This window comes from Hetaerina americana, unplaced genomic scaffold (genome assembly GCF_022747635.1).
Source record: "Hetaerina americana unplaced genomic scaffold, ioHetAmer1.1.p SCAF_12, whole genome shotgun sequence".
NCBI lineage: Eukaryota > Metazoa > Arthropoda > Insecta > Odonata > Calopterygidae > Hetaerina > Hetaerina americana.
This window is the reverse complement of record NW_027286292.1, coordinates 22527447-22545815: the sequence shown is the minus strand read 5'-3', so window position 1 is coordinate 22545815 and position 18369 is coordinate 22527447.

The window sequence follows — 18369 nt, the reverse complement described above, 5'->3', positions numbered from 1 at the left end:
TGACCACACTTAAACATAGGCAATTAAGACATATTTAAAGAATGCAAAAATCAAAGCAGTTGGAAGGTGCAGCTATTTGGTTGAGGTGTGCAAAAATTCATCTTCCAAAGCTCATTATTCACCTCTCCTGGATCTTCGTTGCCCTCCTCCGAGTTTTCCCCTGCAAGGGATTCTATTTTAACAATGTTGAAAACTTTACTCGGATCCCATTAATCTCCATTATTCTAAAAGAGAATAAGATGCCATCAGAAATTGTGAAATAAATAAGATAATGTTTACATTCAATATAAATACATTATTCATTCGTTACACATATTCATAATACATTAAGCATATATTCAATATATATTATATTTAATGTATCTGGGATAATATTGTCCTTGCCCCTCCCTCAAAGAGTATATGTAAAAAATGAAACAATCCTGGCACCTGCAATAAACAAGCCACCTACATTTTTCAACTTACACTGAAGACTATAATGATAAATGTGAAATTACATTTTCTTAATGATTCACCATGGTTAAAGTATTATAATTTGTCACAATTATTCAATCAACTCATTAGTAAAAAGAGAAGCCAATTTTATAAATAAGTACATTTCAGCCATGAGATATTTTTCAGGTATGCATCAAGAATCCTTGATTTTAAGAGAAATAAGGAAACGTAAATACAGCAATTATGCTAATCATACAATTCTTAGTAGTAAATACCTTGTACTTTATTGTTAGACAAAAATTTTTAAACGCAGTCTCCTAGAACTACACATTCTACTTAATTGCATTCTCATGGTGGAGTTTAATCTTTAGGATGACAACCTGAGGATGATCCAAGTCAAGGAAGCTGCTATGCAATAGAAAATACAAAAATCTCAAACCAAAAAAAATATTTTACCCTATATAACAAAGTAAATGAAATCTAAATGTCATCACCAGTTTTTGCTAGTCTTTTCTTGATATTCTTGCTCATTGTCCCTGTCATCAACTCCCTCCTCCTTGTAAAAGCCTCTTTGCCTAGCACAAATCTTCTCCTTACGTCCCTACTACTTTGACCGTATTGGTCCAAAACACTTCCGAGATAAAGAAACTGTTCTACCTGCTCTAGTTTCTGCCCTCCAATTTTAATGTTTAGCTTACCCTATTCCTTCCTGGAATATCGCATAACCTTTGTTTTATTAATATTGACTCTCATCCCATACCTCCTGCACTGAATTTCCAATTCACTCAGCATTTCTTGAAACCGGTTGGCTGACTGACAAACTAAAGCTTGGTCATCAGCGATTCTAACCGATTTTACAAATTCCCGACCCACTTTCATTCCTAACTCCAGTACTTCCCATGCATCTTTAATCATTTCCTCTGCATACGGGTTGAAAGGCAACATTATTATGGGTAACCTGTCCTTACACCTCTTCCTAACACTGCCCATCCGGACTCCCAGTTCCGAAATTGCACCAAAGAAGTCTGAGACATGTATAGGTTGCGGATTAGCCTCCTTTCCCTACAATCTATTCCTATTTTGGCAATATATTAGTTAGTTTATTCAATCCACTCTATCAAACGCCTTTTCAAAATCTGCGAAACAGGAAAATACCTCCTGGTTGCATTCTAATTCCTCTCAATTAGTAATCCCATGACTGCAATGGCATCGACCGTTCCTCTCCCCTTCCTAAACTCAAATTGATCAACCCCCAAAAAATCATTTGTCTTACTCTCCATCCTTTTGTGGAAGATCCTGAGAACCACTCGACCTGCGTGGGATATCAAACTTTTTGTCCTGTAGTCCTCACATGAGGTAGCCTTTACCTTTTTCAGAATAGGCACTAAAAATGATCTCACAAAGTCTTCCGGCCAGATTCCTTCCTCATAGATACTACAAATCAGCCCATATAGCCTATTCCTCCCACATTTTGTTGAACAACACATTTATTCCGCAAAAAATGTTATCCAACCCCTCGGCCTTATTTAGTTTCATCTTCCTTAATGCTCTTTCTCTCTCATCCGCAAGTATGCCTGGGGCTCAGCTCTCTAGGTCATGTTCCTAATCTATGTCCAAATTTGTTGGTTTAGGTTTTGACATATGCAAGTAAAAATAAAAAAATAAGCAGTTGTCCAAAAGTAATGAATATGCAAAGCTATGACAAACCAGATGCATAAAAATCGTGATGCTTACCATATAACAAAATAAAATAAAGATATAACATAATTCAGTGGATGTAAAGACTCACATTTGAAGAACACATTTTGGTATAAGTGATCATCAATCTTATGTTTTAACGTCAAGGCAAAACACCTTTCCCACTTTCCATTAAGGCATTAAACAAATGATCGGGTAAGCAATGATGATCCCTGTTCTTTCCCTACAGCAGGGGTCATCAATAATTTCTGCTACAAAGGCTTCTCAAGTACAAAATCATGACAATAAAAAAGGGGATAATGTAAATTAACAACACCTAAACATAGGCAATCATTGCATATTCAAAGAAAGCCAACATAAATACTATCACCTATGCAGTTGTATGTCTAACTGTCTGCCAAAAAGGCTTCTTAAGCACAAAATCATAAAATAATAATAACAGAGGGGACATTGTAATTAACTACACTTTTACATGGACAATCATTAGACATTCAAAGGAAGCCAAAACCACTACTATCACTTACACAGCTTTGCATCTGACTTTCTGCTACCAGGGCTTCTCAAGTAAAAAAACATAACAATGAAAATTAACAACACCTAAACATTGGATATCAGTAAATATTCATAGCAAGCAAAAATCAATTCCCTCACTTATGCAGTTGATTACCTAACTCTCTGCTTCAAGTACTTCTTATGTACAAAATCATTTCAATAATAGATGGGACATTGTAAATTGACCACACTTAAACATAGGCAATTAAGACATATTTAAAGAATGCAAAAATCAAAGCAGTTGGAAGGTGCAGCTATTTGGTTGAGGTGTGCAAAAATTCATCTTCCAAAGCTCATTATTCACCTCTCCTGGATCTTCGTTGCCCTCCTCCGAGTTTTCCCCTGCAAGGGATTCTATTTTAACAATGTTGAAAACTTTACTCGGATCCCATTAATCTCCATTATTCTAAAAGAGAATAAGATGCCATCAGAAATTGTGAAATAAATAAGATAATGTTTACATTCAATATAAATACATTATTCATTCGTTACACATATTCATAATACATTAAGCATATATTCAATATATATTATATTTAATGTATCTGGGATAATATTGTCCTTGCCCCTCCCTCAAAGAGTATATGTAAAAAATGAAACAATCCTGGCACCTGCAATAAACAAGCCACCTACATTTTTCAACTTACACTGAAGACTATAATGATAAATGTGAAATTACATTTTCTTAATGATTCACCATGGTTAAAGTATTATAATTTGTCACAATTATTCAATCAACTCATTAGTAAAAAGAGAAGCCAATTTTATAAATAAGTACATTTCAGCCATGAGATATTTTTCAGGTATGCATCAAGAATCCTTGATTTTAAGAGAAATAAGGAAACGTAAATACAGCAATTATGCTAATCATACAATTCTTAGTAGTAAATACCTTGTACTTTATTGTTAGACAAAAATTTTTAAACGCAGTCTCCTAGAACTACACATTCTACTTAATTGCATTCTCATGGTGGAGTTTAATCTTTAGGATGACAACCTGAGGATGATCCAAGTCAAGGAAGCTGCTATGCAATAGAAAATACAAAAATCTCAAACCAAAAAAAATATTTTACCCTATATAACAAAGTAAATGAAATCTAAATGTCATCACCAGTTTTTGCTAGTCTTTTCTTGATATTCTTGCTCATTGTCCCTGTCATCAACTCCCTCCTCCTTGTAAAAGCCTCTTTGCCTAGCACAAATCTTCTCCTTACGTCCCTACTACTTTGACCGTATTGGTCCAAAACACTTCCGAGATAAAGAAACTGTTCTACCTGCTCTAGTTTCTGCCCTCCAATTTTAATGTTTAGCTTACCCTATTCCTTCCTGGAATATCGCATAACCTTTGTTTTATTAATATTGACTCTCATCCCATACCTCCTGCACTGAATTTCCAATTCACTCAGCATTTCTTGAAACCGGTTGGCTGACTGACAAACTAAAGCTTGGTCATCAGCGATTCTAACCGATTTTACAAATTCCCGACCCACTTTCATTCCTAACTCCAGTACTTCCCATGCATCTTTAATCATTTCCTCTGCATACGGGTTGAAAGGCAACATTATTATGGGTAACCTGTCCTTACACCTCTTCCTAACACTGCCCATCCGGACTCCCAGTTCCGAAATTGCACCAAAGAAGTCTGAGACATGTATAGGTTGCGGATTAGCCTCCTTTCCCTACAATCTATTCCTATTTTGGCAATATATTAGTTAGTTTATTCAATCCACTCTATCAAACGCCTTTTCAAAATCTGCGAAACAGGAAAATACCTCCTGGTTGCATTCTAATTCCTCTCAATTAGTAATCCCATGACTGCAATGGCATCGACCGTTCCTCTCCCCTTCCTAAACTCAAATTGATCAACCCCCAAAAAATCATTTGTCTTACTCTCCATCCTTTTGTGGAAGATCCTGAGAACCACTCGACCTGCGTGGGATATCAAACTTTTTGTCCTGTAGTCCTCACATGAGGTAGCCTTTACCTTTTTCAGAATAGGCACTAAAAATGATCTCACAAAGTCTTCCGGCCAGATTCCTTCCTCATAGATACTACAAATCAGCCCATATAGCCTATTCCTCCCACATTTTGTTGAACAACACATTTATTCCGCAAAAAATGTTATCCAACCCCTCGGCCTTATTTAGTTTCATCTTCCTTAATGCTCTTTCTCTCTCATCCGCAAGTATGCCTGGGGCTCAGCTCTCTAGGTCATGTTCCTAATCTATGTCCAAATTTGTTGGTTTAGGTTTTGACATATGCAAGTAAAAATAAAAAAATAAGCAGTTGTCCAAAAGTAATGAATATGCAAAGCTATGACAAACCAGATGCATAAAAATCGTGATGCTTACCATATAACAAAATAAAATAAAGATATAACATAATTCAGTGGATGTAAAGACTCACATTTGAAGAACACATTTTGGTATAAGTGATCATCAATCTTATGTTTTAACGTCAAGGCAAAACACCTTTCCCACTTTCCATTAAGGCATTAAACAAATGATCGGGTAAGCAATGATGATCCCTGTTCTTTCCCTACAGCAGGGGTCATCAATAATTTCTGCTACAAAGGCTTCTCAAGTACAAAATCATGACAATAAAAAAGGGGATAATGTAAATTAACAACACCTAAACATAGGCAATCATTGCATATTCAAAGAAAGCCAACATAAATACTATCACCTATGCAGTTGTATGTCTAACTGTCTGCCAAAAAGGCTTCTTAAGCACAAAATCATAAAATAATAATAACAGAGGGGACATTGTAATTAACTACACTTTTACATGGACAATCATTAGACATTCAAAGGAAGCCAAAACCACTACTATCACTTACACAGCTTTGCATCTGACTTTCTGCTACCAGGGCTTCTCAAGTAAAAAAACATAACAATGAAAATTAACAACACCTAAACATTGGATATCAGTAAATATTCATAGCAAGCAAAAATCAATTCCCTCACTTATGCAGTTGATTACCTAACTCTCTGCTTCAAGTACTTCTTATGTACAAAATCATTTCAATAATAGATGGGACATTGTAAATTGACCACACTTAAACATAGGCAATTAAGACATATTTAAAGAATGCAAAAATCAAAGCAGTTGGAAGGTGCAGCTATTTGGTTGAGGTGTGCAAAAATTCATCTTCCAAAGCTCATTATTCACCTCTCCTGGATCTTCGTTGCCCTCCTCCGAGTTTTCCCCTGCAAGGGATTCTATTTTAACAATGTTGAAAACTTTACTCGGATCCCATTAATCTCCATTATTCTAAAAGAGAATAAGATGCCATCAGAAATTGTGAAATAAATAAGATAATGTTTACATTCAATATAAATACATTATTCATTCGTTACACATATTCATAATACATTAAGCATATATTCAATATATATTATATTTAATGTATCTGGGATAATATTGTCCTTGCCCCTCCCTCAAAGAGTATATGTAAAAAATGAAACAATCCTGGCACCTGCAATAAACAAGCCACCTACATTTTTCAACTTACACTGAAGACTATAATGATAAATGTGAAATTACATTTTCTTAATGATTCACCATGGTTAAAGTATTATAATTTGTCACAATTATTCAATCAACTCATTAGTAAAAAGAGAAGCCAATTTTATAAATAAGTACATTTCAGCCATGAGATATTTTTCAGGTATGCATCAAGAATCCTTGATTTTAAGAGAAATAAGGAAACGTAAATACAGCAATTATGCTAATCATACAATTCTTAGTAGTAAATACCTTGTACTTTATTGTTAGACAAAAATTTTTAAACGCAGTCTCCTAGAACTACACATTCTACTTAATTGCATTCTCATGGTGGAGTTTAATCTTTAGGATGACAACCTGAGGATGATCCAAGTCAAGGAAGCTGCTATGCAATAGAAAATACAAAAATCTCAAACCAAAAAAAATATTTTACCCTATATAACAAAGTAAATGAAATCTAAATGTCATCACCAGTTTTTGCTAGTCTTTTCTTGATATTCTTGCTCATTGTCCCTGTCATCAACTCCCTCCTCCTTGTAAAAGCCTCTTTGCCTAGCACAAATCTTCTCCTTACGTCCCTACTACTTTGACCGTATTGGTCCAAAACACTTCCGAGATAAAGAAACTGTTCTACCTGCTCTAGTTTCTGCCCTCCAATTTTAATGTTTAGCTTACCCTATTCCTTCCTGGAATATCGCATAACCTTTGTTTTATTAATATTGACTCTCATCCCATACCTCCTGCACTGAATTTCCAATTCACTCAGCATTTCTTGAAACCGCTTGGCTGACTGACAAACTAAAGCTTGGTCATCAGCGATTCCAACCGATTTTACAAATTCCCGACCCACTTTCATTCCTAACTCCAGTACTTCCCATGCATCTTTAATCATTTCCTCTGCATACGGGTTGAAAGGCAACATTATTATGGGTAACCTGTCCTTACACCTCTTCCTAACACTGCCCATCCGGACTCCCAGTTCCGAAATTGCACCAAAGAAGTCTGAGACATGTATAGGTTGCGGATTAGCCTCCTTTCCCTACAATCTATTCCTATTTTGGCAATATATTAGTTAGTTTATTCAATCCACTCTATCAAACGCCTTTTCAAAATCTGCGAAACAGGAAAATACCTCCTGGTTGCATTCTAATTCCTCTCAATTAGTAATCCCATGACTGCAATGGCATCGACCGTTCCTCTCCCCTTCCTAAACTCAAATTGATCAACCCCCAAAAAATCATTTGTCTTACTCTCCATCCTTTTGTGGAAGATCCTGAGAACCACTCGACCTGCGTGGGATATCAAACTTTTTGTCCTGTAGTCCTCACATGAGGTAGCCTTTACCTTTTTCAGAATAGGCACTAAAAATGATCTCACAAAGTCTTCCGGCCAGATTCCTTCCTCATAGATACTACAAATCAGCCCATATAGCCTATTCCTCCCACATTTTGTTGAACAACACATTTATTCCGCAAAAAATGTTATCCAACCCCTCGGCCTTATTTAGTTTCATCTTCCTTAATGCTCTTTCTCTCTCATCCGCAAGTATGCCTGGGGCTCAGCTCTCTAGGTCATGTTCCTAATCTATGTCCAAATTTGTTGGTTTAGGTTTTGACATATGCAAGTAAAAATAAAAAAATAAGCAGTTGTCCAAAAGTAATGAATATGCAAAGCTATGACAAACCAGATGCATAAAAATCGTGATGCTTACCATATAACAAAATAAAATAAAGATATAACATAATTCAGTGGATGTAAAGACTCACATTTGAAGAACACATTTTGGTATAAGTGATCATCAATCTTATGTTTTAACGTCAAGGCAAAACACCTTTCCCACTTTCCATTAAGGCATTAAACAAATGATCGGGTAAGCAATGATGATCCCTGTTCTTTCCCTACAGCAGGGGTCATCAATAATTTCTGCTACAAAGGCTTCTCAAGTACAAAATCATGACAATAAAAAAGGGGATAATGTAAATTAACAACACCTAAACATAGGCAATCATTGCATATTCAAAGAAAGCCAACATAAATACTATCACCTATGCAGTTGTATGTCTAACTGTCTGCCAAAAAGGCTTCTTAAGCACAAAATCATAAAATAATAATAACAGAGGGGACATTGTAATTAACTACACTTTTACATGGACAATCATTAGACATTCAAAGGAAGCCAAAACCACTACTATCACTTACACAGCTTTGCATCTGACTTTCTGCTACCAGGGCTTCTCAAGTAAAAAAACATAACAATGAAAATTAACAACACCTAAACATTGGATATCAGTAAATATTCATAGCAAGCAAAAATCAATTCCCTCACTTATGCAGTTGATTACCTAACTCTCTGCTTCAAGTACTTCTTATGTACAAAATCATTTCAATAATAGATGGGACATTGTAAATTGACCACACTTAAACATAGGCAATTAAGACATATTTAAAGAATGCAAAAATCAAAGCAGTTGGAAGGTGCAGCTATTTGGTTGAGGTGTGCAAAAATTCATCTTCCAAAGCTCATTATTCACCTCTCCTGGATCTTCGTTGCCCTCCTCCGAGTTTTCCCCTGCAAGGGATTCTATTTTAACAATGTTGAAAACTTTACTCGGATCCCATTAATCTCCATTATTCTAAAAGAGAATAAGATGCCATCAGAAATTGTGAAATAAATAAGATAATGTTTACATTCAATATAAATACATTATTCATTCGTTACACATATTCATAATACATTAAGCATATATTCAATATATATTATATTTAATGTATCTGGGATAATATTGTCCTTGCCCCTCCCTCAAAGAGTATATGTAAAAAATGAAACAATCCTGGCACCTGCAATAAACAAGCCACCTACATTTTTCAACTTACACTGAAGACTATAATGATAAATGTGAAATTACATTTTCTTAATGATTCACCATGGTTAAAGTATTATAATTTGTCACAATTATTCAATCAACTCATTAGTAAAAAGAGAAGCCAATTTTATAAATAAGTACATTTCAGCCATGAGATATTTTTCAGGTATGCATCAAGAATCCTTGATTTTAAGAGAAATAAGGAAACGTAAATACAGCAATTATGCTAATCATACAATTCTTAGTAGTAAATACCTTGTACTTTATTGTTAGACAAAAATTTTTAAACGCAGTCTCCTAGAACTACACATTCTACTTAATTGCATTCTCATGGTGGAGTTTAATCTTTAGGATGACAACCTGAGGATGATCCAAGTCAAGGAAGCTGCTATGCAATAGAAAATACAAAAATCTCAAACCAAAAAAAATATTTTACCCTATATAACAAAGTAAATGAAATCTAAATGTCATCACCAGTTTTTGCTAGTCTTTTCTTGATATTCTTGCTCATTGTCCCTGTCATCAACTCCCTCCTCCTTGTAAAAGCCTCTTTGCCTAGCACAAATCTTCTCCTTACGTCCCTACTACTTTGACCGTATTGGTCCAAAACACTTCCGAGATAAAGAAACTGTTCTACCTGCTCTAGTTTCTGCCCTCCAATTTTAATGTTTAGCTTACCCTATTCCTTCCTGGAATATCGCATAACCTTTGTTTTATTAATATTGACTCTCATCCCATACCTCCTGCACTGAATTTCCAATTCACTCAGCATTTCTTGAAACCGGTTGGCTGACTGACAAACTAAAGCTTGGTCATCAGCGATTCTAACCGATTTTACAAATTCCCGACCCACTTTCATTCCTAACTCCAGTACTTCCCATGCATCTTTAATCATTTCCTCTGCATACAGGTTGAAAGGCAACATTATTATGGGTAACCTGTCCTTACACCTCTTCCTAACACTGCCCATCCGGACTCCCAGTTCCGAAATTGCACCAAAGAAGTCTGAGACATGTATAGGTTGCGGATTAGCCTCCTTTCCCTACAATCTATTCCTATTTTGGCAATATATTAGTTAGTTTATTCAATCCACTCTATCAAACGCCTTTTCAAAATCTGCGAAACAGGAAAATACCTCCTGGTTGCATTCTAATTCCTCTCAATTAGTAATCCCATGACTGCAATGGCATCGACCGTTCCTCTCCCCTTCCTAAACTCAAATTGATCAACCCCCAAAAAATCATTTGTCTTACTCTCCATCCTTTTGTGGAAGATCCTGAGAACCACTCGACCTGCGTGGGATATCAAACTTTTTGTCCTGTAGTCCTCACATGAGGTAGCCTTTACCTTTTTCAGAATAGGCACTAAAAATGATCTCACAAAGTCTTCCGGCCAGATTCCTTCCTCATAGATACTACAAATCAGCCCATATAGCCTATTCCTCCCACATTTTGTTGAACAACACATTTATTCCGCAAAAAATGTTATCCAACCCCTCGGCCTTATTTAGTTTCATCTTCCTTAATGCTCTTTCTCTCTCATCCGCAAGTATGCCTGGGGCTCAGCTCTCTAGGTCATGTTCCTAATCTATGTCCAAATTTGTTGGTTTAGGTTTTGACATATGCAAGTAAAAATAAAAAAATAAGCAGTTGTCCAAAAGTAATGAATATGCAAAGCTATGACAAACCAGATGCATAAAAATCGTGATGCTTACCATATAACAAAATAAAATAAAGATATAACATAATTCAGTGGATGTAAAGACTCACATTTGAAGAACACATTTTGGTATAAGTGATCATCAATCTTATGTTTTAACGTCAAGGCAAAACACCTTTCCCACTTTCCATTAAGACATTAAACAAATGATCAGAAACACCATAAATATTATCACTTATGCAGTTGTATGTCTAACTTTCTGCTAAAAGGGCTTCTTAAGCACAAAATCATAAAGTAATAATAACAGAGGGGACATTGTAATTTACTACATTAAGACATGGACAATCATTAGATATTCAAAGGAAGCCAAAAGCACTACTGTCACTTACACAGCTTTGCACCTAACTTTCTGCCAAAGGGCTTCTTAAGTAAAAAAACCTAATAATGAATATATTCAATATATCTTATGCTTAATGTGTCTAGGATAATATTGTCTTTGCCCCTCCCCCAAAGATTATATTTAAAAAATAAAAATATCCCTTCACCTGGTATAAACTAGGCACCTATATTTTTCTACTAATACTTAAGGCTATGATGATAAATGTGAAACGACATTTTTTTAATGATTCACAATGATAAAAGTATTATCATTTTTTAAATTATTTAATTAACTCATTAGTAAAATAATAATAACAGTTTTATTTCCCCAAATGACAAGGACATAGTATGGTACAGAATATCTCACAAATATGTGATCGTATATGGTACGCCAAGAAATACAGGAACTGAATTACTAGCCAGAGAAAAAAAAAGAAGATTACACCTACATACCTAATTAAGAATTTACACAATATAAAATTCAGAATTATCCAGAATTGAAGTAGTCATACTAATTGTAAAAACATTTTTATTGAAGAACATAAATAATTAATTTTAAAAATAGGGAGTGATTTCTCATTTTTTAAACTAATGGGAAGCCTGTTGAATATTTTGATGCACACAGAATGAGGTCCCTTGGAAAACATTGTCATACTAGGAGACACTACGCACAGATGATTTCTTGTCCTAGTACCATAGGTGTGTGTGCCATAATTTAATGGGAATAGAGGCATGCTCTTTTTTACAAAAATTGTCGAATTATAAATGAAAACACTAGGAACTCTTAAGATGCCAAGGCTTTGAATGAGAGGTCTGCAGTGGGCTCTGTAGGGTTTATTGCAAATGGACCTAAGCAATTTCTTTTGAATAATAAATATTTTATTTAACTTAGTTGATGACCCACTTCCCCAGATTATGATACCGTATGATACAAGGGAATAAAATATACCATAGTAGAGTATTTTTAAAACATCCATCCTAACAGTATGTTTCAGAATTAAAAGAAGATAGTACACAGAATTTAATTTTTTACTTAGATTTGTGATGTGCAGGTCCCATTTCAGGTATTTATCAAAATATATTCCCAAAAATTTGTAGTCGTTAATAATTTTACAGTTATTTGACCTAGGTTGAGAAGTACTTTTATCAGAATGGCAGGTTTTTGCAGAGAATATCATGGCCTGAGTTTTTGTTTCATTGAGAATAAGGTATAGCATCACGTGCCCATGTCTTGAATAATGGTTTTACCTAAAGTCATCAAATCTTAGAGAGATATATAGAGAAGCCAATTTTATAAATAAGTATATTTTAGCAATGAGATATTTTTCAGGTTTGAATCTAGAAACCTTGATTTTAAGAGAAATTAGGAAACATAAATACAGCACTTAAACAAATCATATCATTCTTAGTAGTAAGAGTTTAATCTTTAACATTACCTGAGGAGTAACCGAGTCAAGGAAGCTGCTATGTGTCGCAAGGGGCGTTCCTAATGGTGCGACACAAAGGGTATCGGGGAAAGTCAGAATAACTACACCGAGTCTTACCCAAACAATCGTTTATTATACAACATACAGTTATAATGTACCAATCACAAAGGTATACGCAACTTATGGATGGCTAGACCCTCAGTAAACCAACGCGCGTCCATCGGGAAGGAAGGGAATATGGCAGGGCGGATGCGGTCACGACACGCATAACCTAGGCAGAGCCCTCGTCCGTCGGGAAGGAAGGGTGTATGGCAGGGCGGACGCGGTCACGACAAGCATAACCTAGGCAGAGCCCTCGTCCGTCGGGAAGGAAGGGAGTATGGCAGGGCGGACGCGGTCACGACAAGCATAACCTAGGCAGAGCCCTCGTCCGTCGGGAAGGAAGGGAGTATGGCAGGGCGGACGCGGTCACGACAAGCATAACCTAGGCAGAGCCCTCGTCCGAAGTTGAGTCAGAAATAGGACACGCTGTCGCGACAAGCGCAACATAGCCGAAGCATCGTGCTCTACCGGTCACCGCCAGATAACCAACTGACTGCTTTTCGCCCCGCGATCAGGGCTTTTATACCCAATTTAGGAGCCGGGGGAGGAATGCTCTTGAAACATTGTCGTTGGTCACGTGGGAGTTTCGGGGGAACCAGGGAAGGAATACCATGCTGCATACTTGCAACATTGTTGTTGATCGCTTGGGGCATTTGGTGGAAATTTGAAACATTGTCGTTGGTCACGTGGGAGTTTCGGGGAAAACCAGGGAAGGAATACCATGCTGCACACCTGCAACACTGCGTCGTTGATTGCTTGGGGTGGGTATTCGGAGGAGCCAGGAAGGGAAAAACATGTCGCATACTTGCGACATATGCAATAGAAAATACACAAAATCTTAAGCTAAAAAAAATATTTTACCCTACATAACAAAGTTAATTTAACCTACATGCCATCGCCAGAACGTTAGAAATGACACTCATATTCAAATACTTTGTGTTTGTTAATTAATTTTGTGTTCATAATAGATTCATGAAATGTTGTTCTACAATTATGATATAGTAAGGATGACCCCACTAAGATACTATGTATAATACTAATGGTAATCACGTATGATATTGTGGTCATAAATGATAATATTACCTATCTTCATTTGCATTTAAATGGCCCATCTCTAAATTACTGCACCTCTTAGATGAAAGTTTTATTTTTCAAAAATTAATTTTAAATGAAAAAGTTAGTATGAAAAAATATTTATCTTAAAAAAATGTGCTCTTTTGAAAATAATACCAGCAGAATTCTTTAGTTTAAAAAAAACATTTATGGCTGGGTTTCTGGATCCACAAGTGTCGAAGGACAACTTTTCCCAAATGCCATCAAAAGTTCATATTAATATACTAGCACAACATTACTTTCTTATCCTTGTAATGCAAAGAGCCAGTTGCAATTTTTTACTTTATGCACCCAAATGCTATTAGAACAAAATGTTCTCCAATATCATGAATAGGCAACCACTGAGAATTTCTATTGCTGAAATAATAAACTATGGGAACTTCCATCCTTCCAATAAAGATAAGTCATGATGAATGAACCTCATTTTTGTTTTCTGTTGGGTTGCCATATTTCTTTCTGACTCCTTTGTATAAGTTCTTAAAATACTTCTTCCTCTATCTCAGCTAATTATGAATTCGAAAAAACTTGGAAGAATGTCTGTAAGCAATACTTTCTTTATTGATCAGATTCCTTTTTAAATATAACTTTATATTACCTAAGCAGTTAATCTAAAATGGCTAATAAACTGCCTAAGAGAAGCTAAAGATAATTCATCATTCCTAATATTGAATGGATGTAGAAATTCAAGATTTATGATAAAATACTATTTTAGTGTGTTTTTCGTAAGTCAGGACATGTTTCCTGTGATAATATCAAATAGGATAAATTCTATCCTTCCTAAATTTCTGGAAGTTCTTTCACCGATGAAAATTTTTAAACTGGCATTTCACTTCCTTCCAGAAAAGACAAGCATTTCAAAATTAGCAATGTTTTGATAGCACGTTCTAAAGTAGAGATTTTAAATGGCGAAGTGACCTTTATGTAAGTACAAATGTACTACATGTTTTTATGAAGGTTTACATGGAATAGTGTTGATTAATACACTGTTGTTCATGATTTCAACCTGGCACAGTAGAACCTCGCTCAAGGGCCGCCTTGCACAGCAAATAATTCTCATAACAAGCAAAATATTGGTTCTGAAAAGGACTTGCTTAGCGAGTGAATTTTTGCATAACGAGTGGTGAAGGGTGGGTAATTCCCGGATTCATTGCTATCGCAGTTTGTCTCTAGCCCTTGTTCCACTATCATCTTAGTGTCCCTAGTGATCATACATTTTTCCACACTTGTGTTCAAACATATTATTAGTGATTTTTTCTGCAAAGTTCATAATATTTCGTGCATAGTTTGAAAACGAACCCTGAAGAAAAAAGCCATGAGAGAATAAAAATAAAAAATAATGGTAGAAATGAAAAGTAAAACCCTTTAAAATCGGGAACAAGGTGTCAGTGTGGCTGATCTAATATGCACATAAAAAATTGATCAACATCAACAATTGGCCTTTTCTGCAAGATCAGAGACAAGACTTTGGAGAAAGATGTTTCAATAGTCAGTACGTACGCAATGGTTACGTATACTCAATGATGTTAAAAGATTGCTTCTCGTATGGACAAACAAAAAGCATTCACAATGTGACCCGATTAACGAGTATATTATTTCTGAGAAGAGGAAAGTGATTTTTACTGACCTCGTTAATGTCAGGATTATCAACAGCCGAACAAGTATTTAAGGGAAGCCATACGTGGTTCAAGAAGTTAACAAGAAGAACTATGATTCACAGCATTGTGAGGCATCATTAAGCAGCAAGCTCTGAGTCAAAGTCAGCAGAGAACTTATTAAATAAATGAAAAACTCCAATAGCCGTAAACAGTTTACCTTTCTAAACAAAGTACAAATGAGATTAGTTGGCTAATGCCACAAGTCAAGGATGGGGTAAAAGTTAAAAAGGAAAGGGATAAGAAAGGTGAATATGAATACGTGTATTTCGGCCACAAAGTAGCCCTCTTCAGCGTATTGAAGGTTAATCGTCACGACAACACAAGTCGAAGTGAGAAAGGGCAAGGGCAATCCGAAGTACATAAAGTGTAAAATGTGGGGGGAGGGGGGTGGGTGAAAGAGACTGGAGCCAATAGACTAAGCTGATGAGTTTGAATCTCATTTGTAATTTGTTTAGAAAGGTAAACTGTTTACGGCTATTGGAGTTTTTCATTTATTTAATACTATTAGCCGTAAGAGCTCAGTTCTATCAATATTGCAGAGAACTTCATCAGAGACTTCAAAAAGTTAGGAGAATCTGAAGGTTAACCGCAGATTGTTTATAATTGGGATGAGATGAGTCTCTTGCAGAAGAAGATGCAGAAAGAAACCTATATTTGTGCACATAACAGAAGAAGAGAATTCATTGCCTGACCACAAGGCAATGAAAGATCGTCTCACACTGCTACTTTGCACAAATACAAGCAGTGATTTGAAAATCAAGCCCCTGCTTCTTTACCTTTCAGAAACTTCCCAAGCCTTCAAGAAGAGTCAGTCCAAAACAGCAGGCTAAATGAGATGTGGAGGTCATGGGAAACTTTTGCATCATACCATGCCTATGAGGCCTCGCCTCAATGAGGCAGTAGCAATGTGCATCATAAATTTATTTAACAATCATTCTGAGCCACATTTTTTCCAAATTTTGAAGCACCAGCGAAAACAAATGCTTCTAGACAGCTTTCCAGTACAAAGGAATTTGGTATGTATCATAAATAAATAAAAATTTGTTTCAAATCTGTTACACTTTTAAAAATTGAGTTTGTACTCCCGGTTGCTAAATTCAACAATAGAAGAAAAAGTGAACACAACCCACAATCTTAAGCAATGTGTGCATAATTTCCTTTGAATAAACCTTGTAAATAATTTTTTTTCACCATAGAACGCATTTTCTTACTTTACATTAATTAAATCTATGCAAACAGAGGTTTTGCTAAATGAGTGTTTCGCTTCTCGAGAAAGATTGTTCAATTATGCCCATATTAAGAGGTTCCACTGCTGTTAGGTAAGAGCAACCAATTCAAGGAAAAATAACAGAGTTATGGAAATTTTCCATTGTATGTATTGATTCCAGTTGTATGGCCATTGCATGATGTCAAGTTTAACACACTATTGAGGAAGGCAAAGGGAAACCATTGTAATTATACATTCCAAGATTTTTATGATGGACACCATAGTGAAAATGAGTCCAAGCTACTACAGGACTTGATCAAATCAGCTGTGTATCATGCCAGGCGGCAGAAAGACAAGGCATCCATGTTTGTCAATCTCACAAAATCCTTGAAAAGCAAAAATACATCAGCCGCACAGAAGATGTAGAAAAGGACCAAATTAGTTCCAAGAGGAAATTGGAATGCTAAGATAATGATGCGGGAAGAAAATAAGAGAATATAAACAGAAAGATGGAGGAATAAATAATTTACAGATGAACATTTTCTGTTTCTGCAAAAAAATGTTTTACAGATATGCAAGGTGATATCGAAGGATAGCAGGGATTAGTTGAGTGATAGTTATAGAGTAATAAACAGCAATGCAGAAGAGAGCCAGCTAGGGGTGGCAATATTATTTAACAAAAAGGTGGGGAAAAAGAGTGGTAAATATGAAACAAGCGCTGATTGAATATTATTATGAGAAATGAAGGCAAAATCAACAAAATTGGTCATTATCAAGGCATGCATGACACCATGCAATCAAAGGGAGGTAAAAGTCCATAGGATATACGATCAGATAGAGAACATAATTGCAAATGTTCCTGCGGGGAAGCATACGATAGTGATGGGGGACTGGAATGCAACCATAGGCGAAGGGTGAGCTGGTAATGAGGTGTCGGACTACGGTTTAGGCACAAAGATTGACTGAGGGAAGACGGCAATTGTATTCTGTAGAAGACAGGGGTCAGTCAGTAACCAACACTTGGTTTAGACACCACATAAGGAGTAAGCACACATGGAAAATGCCAGGTGACTCAAAAAGATATCAGTTAAATCACATCATAGTTAGGCACAGATTTACGAACAGCATGATCAATCCACTCTGTTTCAAGGGAGCAGATGAGAACTCTGAAAACTATTTAGTAAATACGAAGTGCCATGTCCGAATAAAGATAAAAAAGGATAGTTTTAGAAATGAAAAGTAGAAGAACAATTAGATTGACAAGGAAGCATTATCAGCAGGCTGCAGAGAAAATTAGGAGTTGGGAATGAGGGCTGGGTACTTGCACAGAGAATAAAAAGTTGCAATATAGAAAAAGAAACATTGAAAGCTGGAAACATATATAAGAAAAGTAAACAGAAAAAAGACAAAGAAACTATGGTACATGAACAAGATGACGAGAGGAAATGGAAGGATATAACAACAGCAGTAGGCAAAACCAAATATAAAGTATGTGTTTGTGTGTACACATATATATTTATATATACACACACACACATATATAGAAATATATACACCCCCCCTCCCACATATATATATGTACGAGTATATATATATATATATATATATATATATATATATATGTGTATATATATATATATATATGGGGGTCAAGATGGCACAACGGCTAACGTACTGGCTTCTTTTCTTTCTGTTACGAGGGCTTCAAAAAAAGTACAAAATCATAATAATAAAAAAGGGGATAATGTTAATTAACAACACCTAAATATAGG